Genomic DNA, 24,986 nt, shown 5'->3' with positions numbered 1-24,986 from the left:
ACAGGGCATCCTTAATGCCAAACGTGTGGCTATCACAATCCTGCTCTGCCTCTTTCACCACCACTTCCTGCTTCTCATCCGGGCACTGTGACTCACCCAATGCTACCTCCTCCAGTTCACTAACTGTATTCTGTAGGATATGTATAATATGTGATGTACTTGCAAATGAGAAACACGGTGACGTGTGGTGGCGTCTTGTTCCAAACCACTAGCAGTGCTGGCAGGCTGATCTTGCCTACAATAAATGAAAAGGAACAAACGGAACTAAAGAAAAAGGAAACAAGCAATTATATAGTGCCTTGTCACATCCTCAAGGCACCTCGAAGTACCTCACTTTCAATGAATTATTTCAAAGTGCAAGTCTCTATTGTCATTTAACTGACTACAACCAGCGAGGTTCAATAATCAGCAGATGAGACACCAGTAACACCAATATCCCGAGAATGCATTTTTAAAAATGCAGCTACTTATTTTTACAGGGCTTTAATTCCAGCCTATGCTGACAACATATTTTCTGCCCGCACATCAGTTTGTGAGCTCCAATCTGCAGGCTCAATCCATGCCAGAGCAGAATGAGAGGCAATCCTGAAAGGTTCAGCAAATGACAACCCGTGTCCCCACAACTCATCATTTAAGTTTACGGAAATCTATAAGTAGTACTCAATGAAGAACATCCTGGTTATGATCATTTATTACTGCTGTTGCAGTATTGTCAACTGTGATCCAGTGTGCAATCTAATAAATTAAGTAAATAAACTATTACATTAAGATGTTGCTCAACACAAATCCTTTTATCCCACTTGATGTAAACTATGCAGCCCTTTGACAGAAATGGCATTTGTCCATAAAATAAAATTGCATTTATACAGCAGCTTTCATGATCTCAGGACATTCCAAGGTTATTTACAATCAATGAAATACTTCTGAAGTATAGACAGTTGTAATTTAGGAATTTGTGCACTGCATGATCCCACAAATAGCATCAGAGAGTCTGTTTTTGGTGATGTTGATTGAGGGATAAATATTGGACAGAACATCTCCTGCTCTTTTTCAAAATAGTGTCCTGGCCTCTTTTATGCACACCTGAGGAGGCCCGGTTTAACTGAAGACAGCACCTCAGACAATGTAGCAGTCTTTCATTATTACCCTGGAGTGCCAGTCTAGATTTTGTGCTCTTGGCCGGAATTTTACACCGCCGCCAGGTAAAACCAGGTGGCCTCCTTGTAGGCTGGGGGGCCCTCCTGATTGGGCACCCTGTGTCCCACGGAGAGCCCCCTCCACCGAAGCTCCAATCGTCCCCAGTGAAATAAAGTCCCCCTCCCCTCCCAACCTAAGCCCGGCCGATTGCTCCTGCTGAGGCCGCAAAACTTACCTCTCTTCTGGGGTTGGCGTCCATGATCCTGCTGTTGGCTGGGTGCAGTCCCAGCAGTGCCCGCTGCTCCCGGTGCCGATTGGCCGGCAGCTCTTGGAGGTGGAATTTCCTGCCTTAGAGAGGTAGAAGTCCCGCTCAAGTCCAATTAAGGGTCTGGGGCGTGTAAAATCCTGGCGTGGCTCCCCAGGCCCGAAGGCAGGCTCGCCCCTGACATTTTGGCCAGTGGGCGGGGCCTCCCACCCAACATAAAGTTCCAGCCCAAGTCTCTGGAGGGGCTTGAACCCACAACCTTCTGTTTTAGAGGTGAGAGTGTTACTACTGAGTCATGACTGACACAAGCCATACAGATGCGAGAAATATGGACAATACCATGTTTCCTGCCATTCACCCTGCAGGGTCACGGGATTAAGGGGCCATTGCTTAGTCTCCCAGTGCAGCAGATCCCACTACTAGGTTCGAGCTCCAGGCTGGTGTGACTCCATGGTGGAACCTCCCTCCCAAATGGCGATGAGCCTGGGGCCAGAAATACTGCTAGTGTCAGACTAGCAAAGCACATGAAGTGTGAAAGGTGGGGCAGGGGGAGAATTTTACTTGCCTCATTTACACCGCTGAAAGAGCTGAGCAGAAAACGAAGTAAAAGAGAAAGGGTGGTGAACGAAAGTTAACAGTAAGAAAATCATACTAAAAGTACAATTTCAATAAAAATTATCATATAATACTTATTCAGTAGTCAATCCGCTGCCACAGGCAAACGAGGTCTGGATGTCCCAGAATAAGTGTCGATTTTCCATTGGGGCAGGAAAGCTACACTGTGGGGCATCCACTCAATCCGCTGTGCTCAGCTGAACTTCCAGGTTCTATTCTGTTTGAATATTCTTTGCAAGCTCCTGCCTGTGCAGTAGACTGCCTTGGAGAGTTTGTACAGAGGGAAATGAGATTTAGAATACTGCTTCGAGCATTTAAAGGGAAGCGTAGGCTGTGAATTAAAACGGATATAATAGTAACTCAAGTACATGAAAATGCTACAAAGCAGTAGGTTTTGTTTTACCAGTAGGGTGGTAAGGAGATGGAACAGATTGGCAGCATGGGTAGTGGAATAAGAAACCTTAAATAAAAGCAAAATACTGCAGATGCTGGAAATCTGAAATAAAACCAAAAAGTGCTGGAAATACTCAGGTCGGGCAGCATCTGTGGAGAGAGAGAGAGAGAAGCAAAGTTAACGCTTCAGGTCAGTGACCTTTCATCAGAACAAGAAACTTTAATGGGCTTCAGTAGGATCTAGACAGCTTCTCATCAATAAATAGGAGTAAGTCAGGGTTATTAGAAATGTAGATAGATAGGCTAAATAGACTGAAGGTCCAGTTGTCAAGTCCAAGGTTATATGGTTGAGGCAGTGGAGATGCTGTGATATGGACTGAATGTAAGAAGCGCTGCCCTGTCCGCTACCTAATGACATCTTCCCTACAGAAGCGCAACCTAGAAGCAAATGCATAATGAGATAATAGACTTGAAGGGAGTTGCCAAGTTAAGATTGCCCAATACTACTAATAGTAGGTGGATGGCTTGACTGTGCCTGATATGAAATGTTGCCCGTCAATCGACTGCACATCTACTGCTGCCCTTACAAAGTACCAAAACATTACAGCCCTGATTACTACTCTACACGTTCATAGTACAACAGCGCACACATTTCAAGCTAACTTTCAGCACAAAGATTTATCAGGCGTGTGATTGATGTATGTTCAGCAGGGCAAATAGCTGTCATCACTTCTCCCAGTGAAAAGCAACAGCAGCTTAATAGGGAACTAGTGGCATTTACCAAGTCCAAGGGATGGCACCCAAGTGGCCATCCAGGTCCTCAGAACAACTCCATAGCCCATATGGACTGAAAGGGCTTCCAGTCCATCAGTGTGACCACAAACACTGGATCACGCAGGTCAATCCCCACTTACTAGGTGCAGTCTCAGAGCTTTCATTTTAGGGTAATGTTCTGTGCAAAGTGAAGATAAGCTTGGCTCCTGGGAGACCAAGACTACCCCATTAGCTTAGGTTAATTATACTTTGGTACGAGCAATGGGCAGGGTCAGAGTGCAGATATAACCCCTGTGCATCCACCAGGATCACAACACAGCATACCCCTGGCATCTTGAAGCAGATGCCTCGGCAAATCAGTGGGTGTCTATGGTATGATCCCCATTGTCTCCAAGATGACAGTTGTCTCTTGCGTGCTAAGTAACTTTGCAATAGAAAAGAAGCCTAACCATGGTGGAGGAAGAGGTCAACCCATAATCAAAAGATATTCGCTAGCCTTTTGTCACATAATTCTGGACACCTTTACCTAATAAAAATTTGTTGCTCTCAGCCTTGAAGATTTTGATTGATCCAGTATCCAATCTATTGGGAGAGACTGTTTCAGATTTCACTAATCTTTGTGTGGCTAAGGTGCTCCCTGATTTCATTCCTAAATAGCCTGGCTGTATAATTTTAAGATTATGGCCCCTTGTTCTGGATTTCATCTGCAATGGAGAGCTCCATAGCAATACACACATTTACATCCATTGCACGTGCACTTGAATCTCTCATACGCTTTGTACATTAACAGGATACAGGACAAGGAATGTCACACTGCACATTACAAGCAGGACCTAGTGGTATCATGATTTTCCCATCACACGAGGCTGCCACAGGTGGAACCAATCCTGCTGAATAGGATTTCTACTCAATAAGAGTTCACAAAATGAAATTTAAAAAAGAAACAGACATGCACTTATGTAGCACCGTTCACCATCTCAGGACATTCCAAAGCGCTTTATAGGCAATTAAGTACTTTTTCTGAAGTGTGAGCACTGTCAATGTACAACAACAACATCCAATCAGGTTTCCGCCCGACACAGTACTGAAACAGCTCTCAAAATCACAACTGATATCATATGTGACTGTGACAAAAGTAAACTTTTCCTCCTTGTCCTCCCTGACCGGTCAGCAGCCTTTGACCACACTATCCTCCTCTAACGCCTCTCCACTGTTATCTGGCTGGGTGGGACGGCTCTCACCTGGTTCCATTCTTATCTATCTAATCATAGCCAGAGAATCACTTGCAATGACTTTTCTTCCTGCTTCTGAACAGTTACCTCTGGTGTCTCTCAAGGATCTATCCTTGGCCCCCCCTCCTATTTCTCATCCATATGCTGCTCTTCGCTGACATCATCCAAAAGCACAGCTCTACCTCCCAACTTCTCTCTCGAGTCCTCCACTGTTGCTAAGCTATCAGACTGCTTATCCGACTGGATGAGCAGAAATTTTCTCCAATTAAATATTGGGAAGACTGAAGCCGGCGTTTCGGTCTCCACTCCAAACTCAGTTCCCTAGCTATCTACTCAATCTCAGATTGTTGCCAGGAAGAGGGATGAAGCTGGCCTGTTCACAATCTTGGTGTTATATTTTACCCAGAGGTAACCTTCCGACCTCATATTCGCACCATCACTAACACCGCCTATTTCCACCTCCGTATCATTGCCTGACCGCCCTTGTCTCAGAACATCTGCTGCAGAAACCCTCATTCATGCCTTCATTACCTTTAAACTTGATTATTCCAATACACTCCTGGCTAGTCTCCCGCATTCTACTATTCGTAAACTTGAGGTTATCCTAAACTCTGCTGCCCTTGTCTTAACTCGCACCGTCCCGTTCACCTATCACTCCTCTGCTCGCTGACCTACATTGGCTCCCGGTCAAGCAACATTGATTTTAAAAGTCTCATCCTTATTTTCAAATCTCTCCGTGACCTCACCCCCTCCCGATCTCTGTAATCGCCTCCAGCCCTACAACTCCGAGATACCTGTGCTCCTCTAAATCTGACCTCGAGCATCCCTGATTTCAATTGCTCGACCATTGGTGGCCGCACCTTCAGTTGTCTAGGCCCTAAACTAGAATTCCCTCCCTACACATCTCTGCCTCTCCATCTCCTTTTCTCCTTTAAGACAATCCTTAAAATACATCTCTTTGACCAAGCCTTTTGGTCATCTGACCTAATTTCTCCTTATGTAACTGTCATATTTTGTTTTCTAATGCTCCTGTAAGGCGCCTTGGGACATTTAATTACATTAAAAGTGCTATAAGTTGTCAGAATGTCGGGAAATATTACTGAAAAATACAATGGAACCCTGATAATATCAACCCAGTTTCCAAAGCAGGCCGACGATAATGATTGGATTTGTTAATTGTTTAAAGAAGGTTGATGTGAGATTTTGATTGAAAAGTCAGCATTCACACACACTTACATTGACTACTTGCTGGATTATAGGCAAAAGCAATCTTTTTACATCATAAATCTGAAGAACTATAATGTCATAGCTTTACTAAGGGCAATTCTGTCTATTGTCTTTCTAATTAAATTGGTAGGATTTGCAGAAGATGTAATTGTTTCTAAGGTTGACCCTCAGGTGACCTGTTGTTGGATGTGACATGATGTTGGTTTTGGATCGATTTTTTTTCTACTAGATGAGTAAAGCAGTGTAGCCTAGTGATTTCACAGGGTCCCTGTTTATCGAGTATTCATTTGTCTGGATATGGAACCAACTATTGGGATTTCAACAGAAGCTGAGCAGTGCACACCATTACGGTCATACTGTGCGATTCAGCACGTCAGTTCATCAATTGAATTTGACTTTGATATGCTGTAAAAGAATCCTGTGAGTAGCCGAATAAAACCTGATGAGATCACTGCTGGAACCCTTCAGCTTAAAAAAAAGTGTAGAAACAAATCATTTCGAGCTATCCAGGTGTCAACAAAAGGTGATACACAGATGAGTGGTGATGTGCAGTGGTCTTGATTTAAGACTAGGACCAGATCTTGGGCACTCAAAGTTAAATTTTCTCAGTGCTGGCAACATCCTCGTAAATCTCTTTTGTACCCTTGGTTATACGAGAGACAAGGGGTAAGCGCCTGGAGGTGGTCAGTTGTTAGTGGTTTGTGGAGCAGTGCCTGGAGTGGCTATAAAAAGGTCAATTCTAGAGAGTGACAGACTCTTCCACAGGTGCAGCAGATAAAATTGGTTGTCACACAGTTGGAACAGAACTGGAGCCAATATTTACACACTTTTGTATTTAGAGTTAGGCATTACAAGTATACATCTCCTAACCCAATAACCAGAGTTTTAGTCTGTGTATATTTTTGTAGGGGCACAAATGAATCCCCCATTAATGCCCACCACCCGCATACATTTAAAGATAATTAATGTACAATTAACAGCCCCTCTGGTGCAATCACATCCTTCCTGTATTGCAGTGATCAGAACTGTACACAGTATTCTAGCAGTGACCTATCTAGCATTTTATACTGTTCTAGCTTAACCTTCCAGCTCTTATAAACTAACGTGGTGTAGTTTTCTTCCAAGTTGAAGTGAGCTGCCACTATCGCCTTTGAACAGGGTTGAGGGTGTGGGGGAGGGGGGGGGGGGGGGTGGGGTGGGGGAGGGGGAGTAGGAGTTGATACATATCCTGGGATATTGGTCCCAAGGGAAGTAATGAGGGCGAAATTCTGTCTTGGGTGTTGATGCAAAAGGGACAATAGCAAATCAGCCACCATTTTACATCCTGCCCTATTTTCTTTTAAATAGACTCCAATAGGGAAGAAAGATCGGACGAGAATAATGTGGGCAGCTGATTCACTATGACCCATTCAGGCAGAATTTCACCCGGATGTCCTTTTGCTGTTTTGCGCAGTATCGGGGTTCATACAACTCCAGAGTCACATAAGTACAGTATGGAATGTCACTTACAGCTTCCTCTCTTTTGTCTCATCCTTTTGAAATGTACTACTGAATCAGAGTCACATTTCCTTTTGCCATACCAGCTGACCTGGTCAGCTGTTTGAGTGATCCTACCAATTTTGGGATTGAAAATCCTCAGCGTGTTGAATCTAATGTGCATGTTACTAAGTCTTACTCTCATGCATAACATTAATGGAACTGGCCCCTAACATTAACGCCAGCTGTGAGAAATAGCCACTTGACTGAAGTCTGGAATGCCACCACCGTGAATATTGAAAGACCAACGAAAGAATTTGAGCAACACCTCATCAATGCACAACCATTGTTTGTACCATGGGGGAAAATCTACCTGATGTAAACACATTCTGCAATGAACTGTGAGAAACAGATCTAACAGAGCAGAGGCTCGAAGCTCTGGAATGCCCTCCCTAAACCTTTTCATCTCTTCCCACACTCCTCCTTTAAGATGCTCCTTAAACCTACCTATTTGACCAAGGTATTGGTCATTTGTCCTGATGTTTCTTCAGGTGGTTCGGTGTCAGATTCTATTTGATAAAGCCCCTGCAAACCAATCCTCCCTTTGTTGCTCCATAAATACCTTGCCAGGCTACAATAAGGAAATATCTCCTTCAGTAGAATGTGTACAATTTAACAAAGGCATCACTGGAACGTGGTGTGCACTTACAAATAAAGACTACACCCTTTTATTCCTTGGTATAACATATGTGCATAACAAATAATGTTCTACTTTTAAAAGGTTAGGCAGTGCATCGTATGAGGCATGATTTTTTTCAATTTATAGGCCTTTCATTTCCAAACTAAGAGACTGTGTAACTGCAATAATGTTCTCAGTCATTTCTAGTCACATGTGGCATCTAAAGCAACTTCTTTTCGCAGCTACTGAAAGGAAGCTTTATACAAGTGCACTTATTCAAAGAGTGAACTATCTTCAGTTCCCCAACAATGATAATTAGGCTTGAGCACATCAGGGAACCTAACTCTGAATTGTACATTAATTTCAAAACAGCAGGTACATTTTGCATGTTTCTCAATCTGGAGTTTGAATCGGATTTCAGTTGCATTCACATTTGGGCGAAGACTCCGATTTACAGGTCCCTGAATCTTGAAAGTGAATATCAGAAGTTGGTGATCACACTTGGCATGCACTGATAATGCAGTGTCATGCAGACCCCCCCAATCTGCCAAGAATGAGGGGTATTAATTCGGTCATATGAACATTGATTTTAAACTGTTGCTAGAGCAAGGAAATGACTTGTTAAACAGATCAGCTGTGGCTGGAAAAAAACATTTACATACTAACAGACAGTGCTTGTGGAGACAAAGGACCATTCCCCGACACATTCAACCCACAATAGACTTTGATCACTAGACATTGAAGGTGAGGAAGCACACATTCCAGGATGATTGCTAAGATGGCCGAATCCACAAACAGACATGGCCAAACCAGCTAGTCACATGACTAACCTGCTGGGCAACCTGAGTTTAAAAAAAAAAAAAATTGTACAAACAGCTTGAGCCAGAGAAACTGTTTGCTCCTGGACTGAGAAGACCTCTCCTGTCTGCTCCCATCACTTTCTCACAGAATTCCAAATCCACTGAAGACGTGAACCTCAAGAGAGAAAAGTCTCCTACATTGAACAAGGTTTAAGAAAAATACTGGGCCCCAGTGAAAAGCAAGACCTACCTACAATCAAGGACTCTACCTTGAGCTCAAAAAACAGTAACCAAAATCATCTTCAGGTATTGCCTCAAACTTTTCCACTTTATTTCTTCTGCTCTTTTCTGTCTCTATCTGCTTGCGTATCGCGTATGCATGCTAGCATGGGCATGTAGTGTATCCGTAGGCGTTAACCAAATTAAAGTTTAAGTTTAATAAATTTCAACCTTTCTTCTTTAAACCAAAGAAAACCTGTTTGCTTTCCAATTATAAGGCAAGAAACCAGCCAATGAACAAGGATTCACCAAGGGCAAGCTAAAATCACGGTGTGTTTAAAATTAAACCTTGTTACGGTAAGACCAGGTGAAGGCTGAGGGGGAACCCTAGAGCCCTTTCTCACCTGGTCATCACATACAGGTTCTACATATCTTTCAAAATGTGGGTTGACTTTTGGTGGTAGTTAATTGTTGCGACAGTGAGAATCACCCACCAGATTGCAAATTCCACTTTAAGTTTAAAAAGACTTGCATTTATAACACCTTTCACAGCCAGACGCCTCAAAGCACTTTACAGCGAATGAAGCACTTTTGAAGTGCGGTCATTGTTGTAATGTAGGAAACGCAGCAGCCAATTTGCATACCGCAAACAGAAATGTGATGACCAGATAATCTGTTTTTGTGATGTCAGTTGAGGGCTAAATAATGGCCAGGACATCGGGGAGAACTCCCCTGCTCTTCTTCGAAATAGTGCGTACACTTGAGCGGGCAAATGGGGCCTCGGTTTAACGATTCATCTGAAAGATGCACATTCAACAGTGCAGCATTCCCTCAGTACTGCACAGGCGCCTTGATTTTTGTGCTCAAAGTCTTGGAGGGGGACTTGAACCCACAACCATCTGACTCAGGGAGCCGATAAGGAAAGAACTCTGGAAAATTCCATTCAGACGCACAAAACTAGTCCAGAGATCACATTGAGCATAAATACGTTAACTGTTAATCCATTCACCTTCTATATGATGCAATCTCGGTCTAGCCAAGAACTGGCCCAGCTCCCTCTTGAAGGCAAACAGCAAGTCAGCACTCACCAAACCAGCCGGCAACACATTCCAGAGGCTCACTACTCTGAGAAAATATGAACATGAGCCGAATGTGGAAGGAAGAAAAGATTTGCAAAGAAAAGTAAGAATTACTGAGTAATTGGCAAAAGCTGCATGAAGACCCTTGAGTCAAATCTTTCCCTTTGTTCGGCCTTCTGGTCTTTGCTGGTGTTGTGCTCCACATTAGTCTCCTCCCACCCTTCTTTATCTAATCACATCAGTTTATCCTTTCAGACCTATCCAGCTCCCATTTAAATGCAATTATGCTATTCATCTCACCAAGTGACAGGGAAATAGTGGGATTGTGGTAATGTCACTAGACTAGCAATCCAGAGCCCATGATAATGCTCTGGGGACAGGGGTTCAAATCCCACCAAGGCAGCTGGTGGAATTTAAATTCAATTAGTCAATCTGGAATTTAAAAAGCTAGTTTCGGTAATGGTGACCTTGAAACCATTGTCAATTGTCACAAAAGTCCATCTGGTTCACTAATGCCCTTCAGGGATGGAAATCTGCTGTCTTGACCCGGTCTGGCTTACATGTGACTCCACAGCAATGTGATTGACTCATAAACGCCCTATAAAATGGCTTAGCAAGCCACTCAGTTATACCAAACAAATAGAGTAAAAATGACAAAAAGGAATGAAACCAGATAGACCACCTGGCATTGACCTATGCAACGGCACACACAGCCATGTTGACCCTGAAAAGTCCTCCTTACTAACATCTGGGGGCTTGTGCCAAAGCTGGAAGAGCTGTCCCACAGACTAGTCAAGAACAGCCTGACATAGTCACACTCACAGAATCATACCATACAATGTCCCAGACACCATCACCATCCCTGTCCCACTGACAGGACAGACCCAACAGAGGTGATGTCACAGTCGGGAGGGAGTTTCCCTGGGAGTCCTCAAAATTGACTCCATGAAGTCTCATGGCATCAGGTCAAACATGGGCATGGAAACCACCTGCTGATTACCACCTACTGCCCCCTTAAGCTGATGAATGAGTACTCCATGTGGAACTCTACTTGGAAGAAACGGTGAGGGTGGCAAGGGCACAGAACATACTCTGGGTGAGGAACTGCAAATTCCATCACCAAGAGTGACTCGGTAGCACCACTACTGACCGAGCTAGCCAGGTCCTCAAGGACATAGTTGCTAGAAATGGGTCTGCGACAGGTGGTGAAGGAGCCAACAAAAGGGAAAAAACCTACTTGACCTCATTCTCACCAATCTACCAGTCACAGATGCTCTTGTCCATGACAGTATTGGTAGCAGTGGCCACTGCACAGTTCTTGTGCAGACGTAGTCCTGTCTTCACATTGAGGATACCCTCCATCGTGTTGTGTGGCACTACCAACGTGCGAAATGGGACATATTTTGAGCAGATCTAGCAACTCAAAACTGGGCATCCATGAGATGCTATGGACCATCAGCAGCAGCAGAACTGTATTTCAACCACAACCTGTAACCTCATGGCCCGGCATATCCCCCAATCTACCATCAAGAGTGCAGGAAATGCACCAGCAAAACCAAAAATGAGATGTCAACCTGAAGCTACAACACAGGATTGCATGCATGCCAAACAGTGGAAGCAGCATGCGATGGACAGAACTAAGCAATCCCACAGCCAATGGATCATACCTAAGCTCTGCCGTCCTGCCACATCCAGTTGTAAATGGTGTGGGCAATTAAACTACTAACAGGAAGCGGCGGCTCCGCAAATATCCCCCTCCTCAACGAATCACAGAATTGGTACAGTGCAGAAAAAGGCCATTCAGCCCATTGTGTCCGCACCAGCTCTTCGACATGGGACATAAAATGATGGCCCACCCACATGGGCTGCACGCCAAAGAGCCGCCGCGATCTTAAGCTGTCCATCGCCAGCAATGGTGTCAGCTGCCTGTGTGCAGGCACTAGTGCCAATTTTTAAGGGCAGCCAGCCCTGCTGCCTAATTTAAATTTTGAAAGACAGAACCCCCCCCACCCCCCCAAAATTAAATAACTTTCTAACTCCCCTTTCCCACCCCCCATAACAAGTACATTAACTATTTGCCCTTCCCCTCCCTTTAATATTGGACCTTAACCCACCTCCAAACAGCACAAACTTCACACTTCAGCCCTTCTCAACATCTTGGTTTTGTTACTCCTTAAAATTGTTAACTGGGTAATGCTACACCAGACCAAAGATTGAGCTCCAAATGGAAATGGATGCCACAGACAAGTTGAAGAATTAACTTGACACAAGCTTCTTTAATTCTGTTGTGGTACACAAGGAGTTGAAACACAGCTTCACCATAGAATCATGTCCCAGCTTCTCGAGATAGTTACATGAAGGAGGAGTCAAACTATTCAATTCAAATATAAACCTGTCGGATCTGTTTTTGAATTTAAAGAGACAGTTTTTCAAAAGCTACTTGGCTCGAAGTGTTCTGCAGGGAAATCACGAAGTTCAATCTGGAGTCTTGAAAAGGATTCTCTGACTGGAATTTAAAAAAAAAAAAAATTGTAATTGGGTGTCACCAGCAAGGTCAGCATTTATCACCCATTCCCAATTTCCCCGAGAAGGTAATGGGGGGCTTTCTTCCTGAACCATTGCAATACTGTATAGTGGCTTTCAGAGTGAAATCAAGAGTTCCATTGTTGTGGAACTGGACTCACATATAGGCTGGACCATGTTATGGTAGCAGGTTTCCTTCCCTAAAGGATATTAATGAACTAGTTAGGCTTTACAACAAGCCAATGCACAGCGATTGATGCATGTGGGTAGAATCAACCCAGAATATATCTACAGGGAATGACACAGAAAACGATTAGGAGAGAAAAGGATCCAGGTGTTATTGATGCACAGGTCACTCAAGCTTCACGACGAATGCAGAGAAGCTCTAGTCAAAACAAGCGGGGGGCTGGGTTGTATGAATGGAACTGTTCAGTACAAATCAGAGGACACCAATCTGCCATTCTACAGGTTGTTGCTTAGACTGCATCTGGAGTACTGTGCCCAGTTTTGGCTTTGGAAAAAGGTTCAGAAGAGAGCTAGAAGAATGATCGCTAGCTTTAGGGAAGCATAAACCTCGAGGAGACCCAACAGAGGCCGATAAAATAATGGAAGGGCTGGATTGTGTGCCTAGTGATAGATTGGGCTGAATTTTTAAAAGCCCAAGATGGTGTTCTCGGAATTGGCACTGGAACCCACTGCCTCCAGAATGTGAAGGCATTTGTAAAGAGACGCCTGGCAGGAGGGAGCAGCAACCCTGCACATCTCCAATTAATAATCCTGTTGAGCTCATTTACAGGCTTGTTAGTAGCAGTTTGGTAGTTTTAAAGTTAGGGAACGGGGAGAATGTCATGTGGGGAACATGGCAGGGTATACAAGATGCGAATACTGTGGGGGACTATGAAGGCTATGGGAAGGGGCGATTAAAATAACGCTGAGGCACAAAATGAAGCTCAGCAGCTTTATAAGTGCCACAGAGTAGCCATTGCTGGAGTGGTGAGATTTGCTTTCCTTAGTGGTGAGTGGCAGTTATCTGGAGAGGGATGTGACCAGCTGGCATCATAGGGGCAGCTGGGGTTGGCAGGGGAAGGCCTGGTGAAAGAATGCACCCAGTTGAGGGAGCCTCGGATGGGAACATTGGACAGAGCAGCCAGGATGAGCTTCAGCAGATGCAATCTCCTGGACAGCAGAAAGCTACAGGAGTACGGCAGGGGGCTGCAAGGGGAAGGCGGCGCTACCCAAGACATCGGGTCTACCACCCAAGAGTCAGCTACCTGAAAATGACAGAGTGCCAGTACTGTAGGAGGCAGCGCCTAACCAGGAAGATGGTCTTGGACCTGTGTGCTCTGATTCACAATGACCTGAGACCCACAACCCATTTGGCAATCCCTTACCTGCAGCTGTCAAGATCACCGTTGCCCTGAATTTGTATGCAACCAGGTCGTTCCAGGGATCTTCTGCAGACCTAGGTGGCAACTTGCAGTCGGCAGCTCATCAGGCAGGTCATGGATGCCATATTCCGGAGGGGGATAGCATCCACTTTGATACAGATGGGCCAGTACAGGAACAGAGGCCATTGAGTTTTGCCTCTATCATTGAATTCCCCCAGGTGTAGGGAATCATTGATGTGGCTATCAAGAGACCTAGGGACTGGCCAGAGATCCATCAACAGAAAGGGCTTTCACTCCCTTAATGTCCATTTGGTCTGCAGCCATAACAAGAGCTTCCTCCATGTGCGCATTCCCATTCCTGGCAGCTGCCAGGACTCAATCATCCATCAGGCTGCCTCAGATCTTCACTCCATCCCCCAAAGTGTGGGGATGGATCCAAGGGATATCCCTTGAAGACATGGCTACTGACCCCTCTAAGGGAGCTCAATGCAGAGGCGATACGATTGGGGGGGCGTGGGGGTGGGATGACTTGCCAGGGGAAAGCAGTACAGCCAAGTTCGTGGCACCATGGAGGGCTCTGCTGCACAGCAAGGGAGGAAAAAGGGTGGAAGAGCTATAGTGATGGGGGATTCTATCGTAAGGGGTGCAGGTAGGTGTTTCTGTGGCTGCAAACGAGGCTCCAGGATAGTTCCGATGAAGGGTCACTGACCCGAATCGTTAACTCTGCTTCTCTTTCCACAGATGCTGCCAGACCTGCTGAGTGATTCCAGCATTTCTTGTTTTTATTTCAGATTTCCAGCATCTGCAGTATTTTGCTTTTACTCCAGGATAGTATGTTGCCTCCCTGATGCTAGGGTCAAGGATGTCTCGGAGTGGCTGCAGGACATACTGGAAGGGGAGGGTGAGCAGCCAGTGGTCGTGGTCCATATTGGTACTAACGACATAGGCAGGAAGAGAGATGAGGTCCTGCAAAGTGAATATAGGGAGTTAGGCAGAAGGTTAAAAAGCAGGACCTCTAGGGTTGTAATCTCAGGATTACTCCCTGTGCCATGTGCTAGTGAGGGTAGGAATAGAAGGATTAGGCAAATGAATGCGTGGCTGAAGAGCTGGTGTAGGCAGGAGGGCTTCAGCTACTTGGATCATTGGGATCTCTTCTGGTGCAGAGGCGACCTGTACAAGAGAGACAAGTTGCATCTGAACTGGAAGGGGACCAATATCCTTGCAGGGAGGTTTGCTAGTACTACTCGGGAGGGTTTAAACTAGTCTGGCAGGGGGGTGGGACCCAAAGTAGTAGTCTCTCAGATGAGATAGTTGAGGCAAATGAGGAGGTTAAAGCAAGCAAGGCCAGTAGGCAGGCCGGGCAGGGACAGGACAGGGAATGTAGAAGGTCTGGTAGGCTGAACTGCATTTACTTTAATGCAAGAAGCCTTACAGGTAAGGCAGATGAACTCAGAGCATGGATCGGTACGTGGGATTGTGATATTATAGCTATTACGGAAACGTGGGTTGAGGGATGGGCAGGACTGGCAGCTCAATGTTCCGGGGTAGCAATGCTTCCGGTGTGACGGAGGTGGAGGTAAGTGAGGAGGGGGAGTTGCACTATTGATTAGGGGGGACATCACTGCAGTACTTAGAGAGGATATCCCGGGGGGAATGTCCAGCAAGGCCACATGGGTAGAACTTAGAAATAAGAAAGGGGTTATCACTTTGATGGGATTACACTACAGGCCCTCCAATAGTCAGAGGAATTGCAGGAGTATATATGTAGGGAAATCACAGATAGGTGTAGGAACTATAGGGTTGTAATAGCCGGTGATTTTAACTTCCCTAATATTGACTGGGACTGCCTTAGTCCTAAGGGATCAGATGGGGAAGAATTTGTTAAGTGTGTCCAGGATAGTTTTCTGAAGCAGTATGTGGATGGCCCTACTAGAGAAGGGGCTACACTCGACATCCCCTAAGGAAATGAGGCTGGGCAGGTGGTTGATGTGTCAGTAGGGGAGCACTTTGGGACCAGTGACCATAACTCTATTAGCTTCAAGATAGTTATGGAAAAGGATAGGACTGGTCCTCAGGTTGAAGTCCTAAATTGGGGGAAGGCTAATTTCGATGGCATCAGACAGGAACTCTCAAAAGTTGATTGGGAGAGGCTGCTTACAGGTAAAGGGACGTCTGGCAAGTGGAAGGCTTTAAAAAGCGAGATAGGAAGAGTTCAGGGCCGGCATGTTCCTGTGAGATTGAAGGGCAAGGCTGACAAATTTAGGGAACCTTGGTTGATGAGGGATATTGAGGGTCTGGTCAGGACAAAGAAGGAGGCATATGTCAGGTATAGGCAGCTGGGATCAAGCAAGTCCCTCGAGAAGTATAGGGGATGTAGGAGTACACTTAAGAAGGAAATTAGGAGGGCGAAAAGGGGCTATGAGATTTCCCTGGCAGATAAGATAAAGGAGAATCCTAAAAGATTCTATCAGTATATTAAGAGTAAAAGGGTAGCTAGGGAGAGAGAGTAGGTCCCCTTAAGGATCAGTGTGGTAATCTGTGTGTGGAGCCACGGGAAATGGGCGAGGTCTTAAATGAATACTTCTCGTCTGTATTTACCGTGGAAAAGGTCATGGAAGCTAGTGAGTTCAAGGGAGGGAACACTGATATCCTGGAGCATATCAACATTACAAAAGGAGGTGTTGGCGGTTTTGAAGCGCATCAAGGTGGATAAATCCCCAGGGCCTGACCAGGAGTATCCTAGGATGCCATGGGACGCAAGGGAGGAGATTGCTGGGGCCCTGGCAGAGATTTTTGTATCATCGTTAGCCAAGGGTAAGGTACCAGAAGACTGGAGGATAGCTAATGTTGTACCTTTATTTAAGAAGGGCAGCAGGGATAAGCCAGGGAACTACAGGCCAGTGAGCCTTACATCAGTGGTGGGAAAGTTATTGGAAGGGATTCTGAGAGACAGGATTTATATGCATTTGGAAAGGCAAAGTCTGATTAGGGATAGTCAGCATGGCTTTGTGCGTGGGAAATCATGTCTTACGAATTTGATTGAGTTTTTTTGAGGTGACCAAGAGGATTGACGAGGGCAGGGCGGTGGACGTTGTCCACATGGACTTTAGCAAGGCCTTTGACAAGGTCTCGCATGGTAGGCTGGTCCGGAAGGTTCGAACACATGGGATCCAGGGTGTGCTAGCCAATTGGATACAAAATTGGCTTGGTGATAGGAGGCAGAGGGTGGTAGTGGAGGGTTGTTTTTCCAGATTGGAGGCCGGTGACCAGTGGTGCGCCGCAGGGATCAGAGAGAGATACAGCACCAAAACAGGCCCTTCAGCCCACCGAGTCTGCGCCGACCATCAACCACTCATTTATACCAATCCTACATTAATCCCATTTTCCCACTCTTAAGTCAACCTTATCCAGCTTTCCCCTCATACCTATATAACTGGCTTTGTTTAAGTTCAGAATTCTTGTTTGAACTATGGTTCTTTCAAACTTAATATGGAATTTAACTGTATTATGATCATATTTTCCAAGAGGATCTTTTACTATATTATTAAATATGTCTCATTACACAATACTGGATCGAAAATAGCTTTATTCTCAGCTGCAATTCCTCTTCCACTTTTGCCAATTTGATTTGTCCAGTCTATATGAAGATTAAAGTTCCCCACAATTTTTGTACTGCCTTTGACAAAGCTCCAATTATTTCTTGCTTAATGCTCTGTCCAATGACACAACTTCTGCTAAGGGACCTATAAATTACCCCCAACAGCATTTTCTGACCCTTGTTATTCCTAATCTTCACCCATACTGACTCTTTCCTGGTCTTTTCAACCAAGATCCTTTCTCACTACTTTTACTAACAGGGCTATTCCTCCATTTCCATCTTTTCATTTCACATCTTTTTCAAAATGTTGTGTACACAAGAACATTTATTCCTAACTTTGGTCACCTTGTAACCATGTCTCTGTAATGGAGATTAGATCTACACCATTTATCTCTGTTTGTGCTGCTAGTTCATCTATCTTATTGTGAATGCTTCGCCATTCAGGATCGGTGCTGGGCCCTCTGTTGTTTGTCATATATATTAATGACTTGGATGTGAATGTAGGGGGCATGATTAGTAAGTTTGCAGATGACACCAAAATTGGTGGTATAGTGGACAGTGAAGAAGGTTGTCTAAGGTTACAACAAGATATAGATCAACTGGGAAAGTGGGCAAGGGATTGGCAAATGGAATTTAATGCAGACAAGTGCAAAGTGATGCATTTTGGGAAGTTAAACCAGGGCAGGACATTTACAGTGATTGGCAGGGCCCTGGGGAGTGTTGTTGAACAGAGAGACCTTAGGATGCAAGTACATAGTTCCCTAAAAGTGGCAACACAGGTAGACAGGGTGGTGAAGAAGGCGTATGGCATATCTTGCCTTCATCGGCCGAGGCATTGAGTACAAGAGTTGGGACGTCATGTTACAGTTGTACATAACGTTGGTTAGGCCGCATTTGGAGTACTGTGTGCAGTTCTGGTCATCGCACTACAGGAAAGATGTGATTAAGCTAGAGAGGGTGCAGAAAAGATTCACAAGGATGTTGCCTGGTTTGAAGGGCTTGAGTTATAAAGAGAGATTGGATAGGCTGAGTCTGTTTTTCCTGGAGCGAAGGAGGCTGAGAGGGGACATTATAGAGGTATCTAAAATTATGAGGGGCATAGATAGGATAGATAGCCAGAATCTGTTTCCCATGGTAGGGGTGACTAAAACTAGAGGGCATAGATTTAAGGTGAGAGGGAGGAGGTTTAAAGGGGATCAAAGGGGTAAATTTTTCACACAAAGAATAGTGGGTATCTGGAATGAGCTGCCAGAGGAGGTGGTGGAGGCAGTAACAGTAGCAACATTTAAGAGGCATCTGGACAGGTACTTGAATGAGCAAGGCATAGAGGGATATGGAATTAATGCAGGCAGGTGGGATTAGTATAGATAGGCATTCTGGTCGGCATGGATGTGGTGGGCCGAAGGGCCTGTTTCTATGCTGTATGACTTTATGACTCTATGACAACCAATGCCACCTGCTCAGCAGGCCAACCATGGAGCAGGCCATTTGGGCTTTGGAAGATGAGATTCCAGTACCTGGACTGGTCGGATGGCACCCTCCAGTTTCCTCCTGCAAGGGTCTCCGTCATTGTGGTGGTCTGCGGTGCTCTCCATAACATGGCCTTCCAGAGAGGCGTGGACCTTGAGGGAGTCAGCTCATCAGAGGAGGAGCGGGAGGTCAGAGAGGTGGTGGAAAAATGAGGCAGAGGGGAATAACACAGAGCAGAGAGATGACCCTGCTGCACCGAAAGGTGGCCTTCTCCTACTGCCCTCTGGAAAGAGGGCTTCCTTCTTCTTCCTCATGGCCTCCAGCATTAGTTCCAGGTTGACATCAATGCCCTGCATGCCAGGCCTCCAGCTCCCCTGTGACATCTCACTTCCCTCTGATGCTGTGTAAGGCAGATCTCTCCCTCAGGGCAACCAACAGCTTCAGTGATGGCTGCCATGGGAGTCTACAGGAGTCCCACTCTTGATCTGACCCACTGCCATTTTCAATCCCATTGGCTCCAAGTGGACAGGAAACCAGTCCCCATATCAATTAAAGGCTCAACCATTTGAAAATTGCAATCTGAATCAGTTTCCATCGGGAGGCGGGTTTCTGACCCAGAACCAGACCCTGTTCCTGCTTCCCGCCTCTGTAATGAAATTCCAGCCCATTGTTTCAGGTTGGCAAATTGGGGAGGGTCATTAAACAGGTGTTGAAACGATGCAGAAAATAGGAATAAGCTAGATGCGAGGCAGTTCTTCTTGTCTCAGCAGTGAGACTCTGTGTTGCTGGCTGGTTTGGTGCAAACCATCAAGGGGGAGCTGGACTGGTTCTTGGCTGGGCAAAGATCCACAATCTCGCCATGGTTGAACAACAAAATATAGTAAGAGGCCAGGGGAACCACTATAATTGCAAAAGATTACATAACACATATGGCACAGAAACAGGCCATTCGGCCCAACCAGTCCAGGCCAGCATTTATGCTCCACTCGAGCCTCCTCCCATCTAAATCTAACATAACCCTCTATTCCCTTTCCTCTCATATGCTTGTCTAGCTTTCCCTTAAATGCATCTACACTATTCACTTCAACCACTCCCTGTGGTAGTGAGTTCTACATTCTCACCACTCTTTGGATAAAGAAGCTTCTTCTGAATTCCCTGCTGGATTTCTTGGTGACTATCTTTTATTGATGGTCGCTAGTTATGCTCTTCCCCACAAGAGGAAACATTCTCTCCATAGCCACTCTATCAAAACCCCTCAGCCTTCTTTTTTGAAGAGAAGAGAAAAGAGACCCAGTTATTTTATGATATGTATACCCATGGATTTCTGGTATTATCTTTGTAAACCTTCTTTGTACCCTTATTACTGAGCACACCACTGGGATGCTCAAGTATAAGCTTCAGCTTGACGACAGTTCTGGGGGCTCCGAGCAATAGGTTCCACAAAGAAAGAGTTTCCCACTTTGAGAGGCCTGCATCTACAGGAGGCATAACAGCAGCAGGAGTGCCACCTCAGCACCTTGCGATCAGTGCTGGGAGGGGTGAACTAGTTGCACAGCGATACTGTGAAGCTGCTAATGCCCCTATAATCACTCTTACATAGAGCCCTTTGAATTTACAGTCCTTGTTACAACATTCACAACTCTCTTTATCCTGCAATAAAGGACTTGAATGTCAACCTCTATATCAACAATGTTCTGACAATGCAGACTCAGAAACTGATACTAATTCACACTGCAGACCAAAAAGTGATAAAGATGATACATTTAATTCCCATAATAATTACCATCCATTAATTTCTCATCCAAGTGTCAACCCCTGGTGTTTTGTTAAAGAAACTTTCCCAAATCTAATACTCCCATGGGGTATTACTCCTGGATAACTGAGCAAAGCTATGGCAGACCATTGTTGCTTGCCTTGGCAGGGTGGATGCTGACAGGCTGTTTCCCTGGCTGGAGAATCTAGAGCAAGGGGCCATAGTTTCAGGATGAGGAAACAGTCATTTAGGACTCAGAGGAGGAGAGATTTCTTCACTCGTTGGATTGTGAATCTTTGGAGTTCTCTACTCCAGAGAGCTGTGGATGCTCAGTTGTTAAGTATGTTCAAGACAGAGATCAATAGATTTTTGGACACTATGGGAATCAAGGGATATGGCAAATCAAGCAGGAAAATGGAGCGGAGGTAGAAGATTAGCCACGATTTTATTGAATGGTGGAGCAGGCGCAAGGGACCATATGGCTTAATTCTGCTCCTATTTTTTATGTGCTTAGTCACATTTACTCACTACCCTTCTTACATCCAGATTTTTTTTTTTGTTAAGTTGAATTCAAATTCTCAAATTGCCATGGTGGGATTTGAACATATGATCTCCAGATTATTAGTCCAGTAACAAAACCAGTAGAATACTGTACCCATCTACAAGATGCACTGCAGCAACGCACCAAGGATCCTTAGACAGCATCTTCCTAACCCATGACCTCTATCACCTAGAGGGACAAGGGCATCAGATGCTTGGGAACACCACCACCTGCAAGTTCCCCTCTAAGCCACACACTATCCTGACTTGGAAATATATCACTGTTCCTTCACTGTCACTGGGTCAAAATCCTGGAACTCCCTAACAGCACTGTGGGTGTACCTACTCCACATGGACTGCAGCGGTTCAAGAATGCAGCTCACCACCACCTTCTGAAGGGCAATTAGGGATGGGCAATAAATGCTGGCCTGGCCAGTGACACCCACATCCCCACAAACGAATAAAAAACAAAAATCTATAAGGGAATAAGGTATGCTACACAAAGCTATGTAAACGGTATTTAGTCATCATTTTTGCACTGGAGTTGCAAACATTTTATACAAGAAGCTAGTAAAGTTCAATGATTATAAAGATATAAATGTTGTGTTACTGCTTGTTCTACTACTATTTAATGTCTGTCTTCATCAAGCGGAGGCTCCCAAGATATGGAAATATGTCATTCACATGCCTGACAACAGACTCCTGAAGCAGCTGTTCTATTCAGAACTTGGTCGCAGCAGGAGACTCCCAGGAGGACAGCGGAAACACTTGAGATTTCCTCAAAGCATCCCTGAAGAAATCAAACATCCCCGTCAACTCCTGGGAGTCTCTGACTCATGACCATCTTGGATGGAGAAAGCTCATTCAGGAAGGCATTGTACACTGAAGGACTTCGTTGGGAACATGCGGAGGCAAAGTCGAGGCATAAACCTCGAATCTACACATCTACCTGACCCTTCAAGCACCACCTGCCCCTCATGTGGAGGAGTCTGCAGATCACGCATTGGACTTATCAGCCATCTCAGAATCCATCAAACAGGAGTGGAAGCAAGTCATTCTTGATCTCAAGGGACATCCCAAGAAGATTATTTAATACATTTGTCTAGCAGTTAAAGCCTAAAACAAAGGCCTAGTCATGTGCTATTCAGACGCTTTTAAAGACAAGGAAGTTCCCATGAAGTAAAACAGAAAATGTTGGGAATACTCAGGTCAAAACAACACCCATGCAGAGAGAAACAGAGTTAATGTTTCAGGTTGATGACCGTTGTCAGAAAAAGTTAGAGAAGTTGGAGGCGCAGGCTAGAACAAGCAGCTGGAGTAATCAAAAGAAAGGTTCTGTGTTTATTATCCTGACAGTGTACAATCTTATTAGAGCCAAGCCATTCAGGAGTGAAATTAGGAAGCACTTCTTCCCACAAAAGGGTAATGGAAATCTGGAACTCTTCCCCCTCACACCCCCCAAAAGAGCTTTGGATGCTCAATGTATTGAAATTTTCAAGATTGAGGTCCATAGCTTTTTGCTAGGGAAGGGTATGAAAGGATGTGCATCAAAGACAGGTTAGTGGAATTGAGATACAGATCAGCCATGCTCTAATTGAGCAATGGAACAAGCCGGAGTGATTGATAGCATTCCTCGGAACAGGAGTGGGGCAATGGTATTCTAGCCAGATGCAAGGCCAAGTTGGAAACACTTAAAAAAAAAAATTCAACTTACCAATGAGCATAGTTCTGAAACACAGAAACCAAAAATAGTAAAACAAGGAAAAGGACTCCAAAAACATCATAGTGGAAAAGGAGCTACAATATTGAAAGCCCATGGAATTATACACAGGAAGTGCACAGCCAGCTCAGGCCTTGCATGAAACAAACATGATGAACATATGATGGTACAAAAACAAAGCAAGGAAATAAAAAAGCTGCAACATATATTGTCTGCTTGGAAGCACTCTGCCTATTGTCTACGTGAATCATACTAAATTGCACTTAACAGGTAGGGTAGCATAGTGATTTTGTTACTGGGCTAGTAATCCAGAGACCCGATTTAAAGAATTAAAGATATGGAAATAGGAGTTTGAATCTCACCACGGAACCCGGGGAATTTAAATTCTGTTAACTAAATAATAAAAGGCTAGAATTAGTAATGGTCATAAAAACCCATCTGGTTCACTAAAGTTTGTTAGTGAAGGAAAGCTGCCGACCTTGCCTGGTGAGGTCTACATGTGACTATAGATGCACAAAAATGTGACGGACTCTTAATTGCCCTCTGAAATGGCCTAGCAGGCCACTCAGTTGTATCAAACCACTAAGAAATATAAAGAATAAAACCAGATGGGCCAGACATGACAAAGGCACACCCAGCTCAGTCAACCCTGCAAAGTCCCTGGGGACTTGTGCCATAATTCAGAGAGGCAACAAACTTGTGAAGCAACAGCCTGACATTGTCATACACACAGAATCATACCTCTCAGCTAATGTCCCAGACTCCACCATCACCATTCCTGTGTATGTCCTGTCCAATCAGAAGTGGTGTACCTTTGGAATAGAGTGCTCAATATTGATTCTGGACCCATGAAGTTTCACTGAATCATAGTTAAGGAAACCTCCTGCTACCACCCTCCCTCAACTGATGAATCAGTACTCCACCAGTGTTGAACACCACTTAGAAGAAGCACGGAGGGTAACAAGGATGCAGAATGTATTCTGGGTGGGGCTCTTCAACGTCCATTACCACGAGTGGCTCAGCCACACCACTACTGAACGGGTGTCTGCATCCTGAAAGACCAGGCCTGCAGAATGTGATTGGAGAACCAACAAAGAGGAAAAACCTGCTTGACCTCGTCCTCACCAATCTACCTGTCGCAGATGCATCCGCCCATGGCAGTGTTGGCAGGAATGACCACTGTATAGTTCTTGTGGACATGAAATCCTCTCTTCACATTGAGGACACCCTCCGTGTTATATGGCACTACAATTGTGCTAAATTAGATAGATTCAGAACAAATCTAAAAGCTCAATATTGGACATCCAAGAGGCACTAAAGGCCAAAGGCAGAAGCAGATTTGTATTCAACCACAATCTGTAACCTCGTGGTCTGGCATATCCCCCATTCTACCAATACCATAAAGCCAGGGATCAACAAGCAGAAGTGCATATCAGGGGCAGCAGCAGGGATACCTAGAAATGAGGTACCAACCTGGTGAAGCTGTAACACAGGACTACATGCAGAAACAGCATGCTAAACAGAGCTCAACGATCCCACAACCAATGTATCAGATCAAGGATCTGCAATCCAGCCACATCCAGTCATGAATACTAGTGGATAATTAAACAACTAACAGGAAGGGGAAGCTCCATGAAAACCCCAATCCTCAATGAGGTTGGAGCCCAGCACGTCAGTGCAAAACACAAGGCTGAGGCATTTGTAACCATCTTCAGTCAGAAGTGCCAAGTAGATGATCCATCTTGGCCTCCTCCTGAGGTCACTCCCAATCACAGAAGCCAGTCTTCAGCCAATTTGATTCATACCATGTGATATCAAGGAGCAGCTGAGCTGACCGGATACAACAAAGGCTATGGGCCCTGACAACATGCCATCTGTAGTGCTGAAGATTTGTGTTCCAGAGCTGGCCACACATCTAGCCAAGCTGGTTCAGTACAGCTACAAACACTGGCTTCCACCTGACAATGTGGAAAATTGCTCAGGTATATTCTGCCCACAAAAAGCAGGACAAATCCAATCCAACCAATTACTACCCAGTCTACTCTCAAATCATCAGCAAAACGATGGAAGGTGTTCTTGACAGTACCACCACACAACA

Source organism: Heterodontus francisci, chromosome 27 (assembly GCF_036365525.1).
Source record: "Heterodontus francisci isolate sHetFra1 chromosome 27, sHetFra1.hap1, whole genome shotgun sequence".
In the NCBI taxonomy this organism is placed as follows: Eukaryota; Metazoa; Chordata; class Chondrichthyes; order Heterodontiformes; family Heterodontidae; genus Heterodontus; species Heterodontus francisci.
This window is presented reverse-complemented; position numbering follows the sequence as displayed.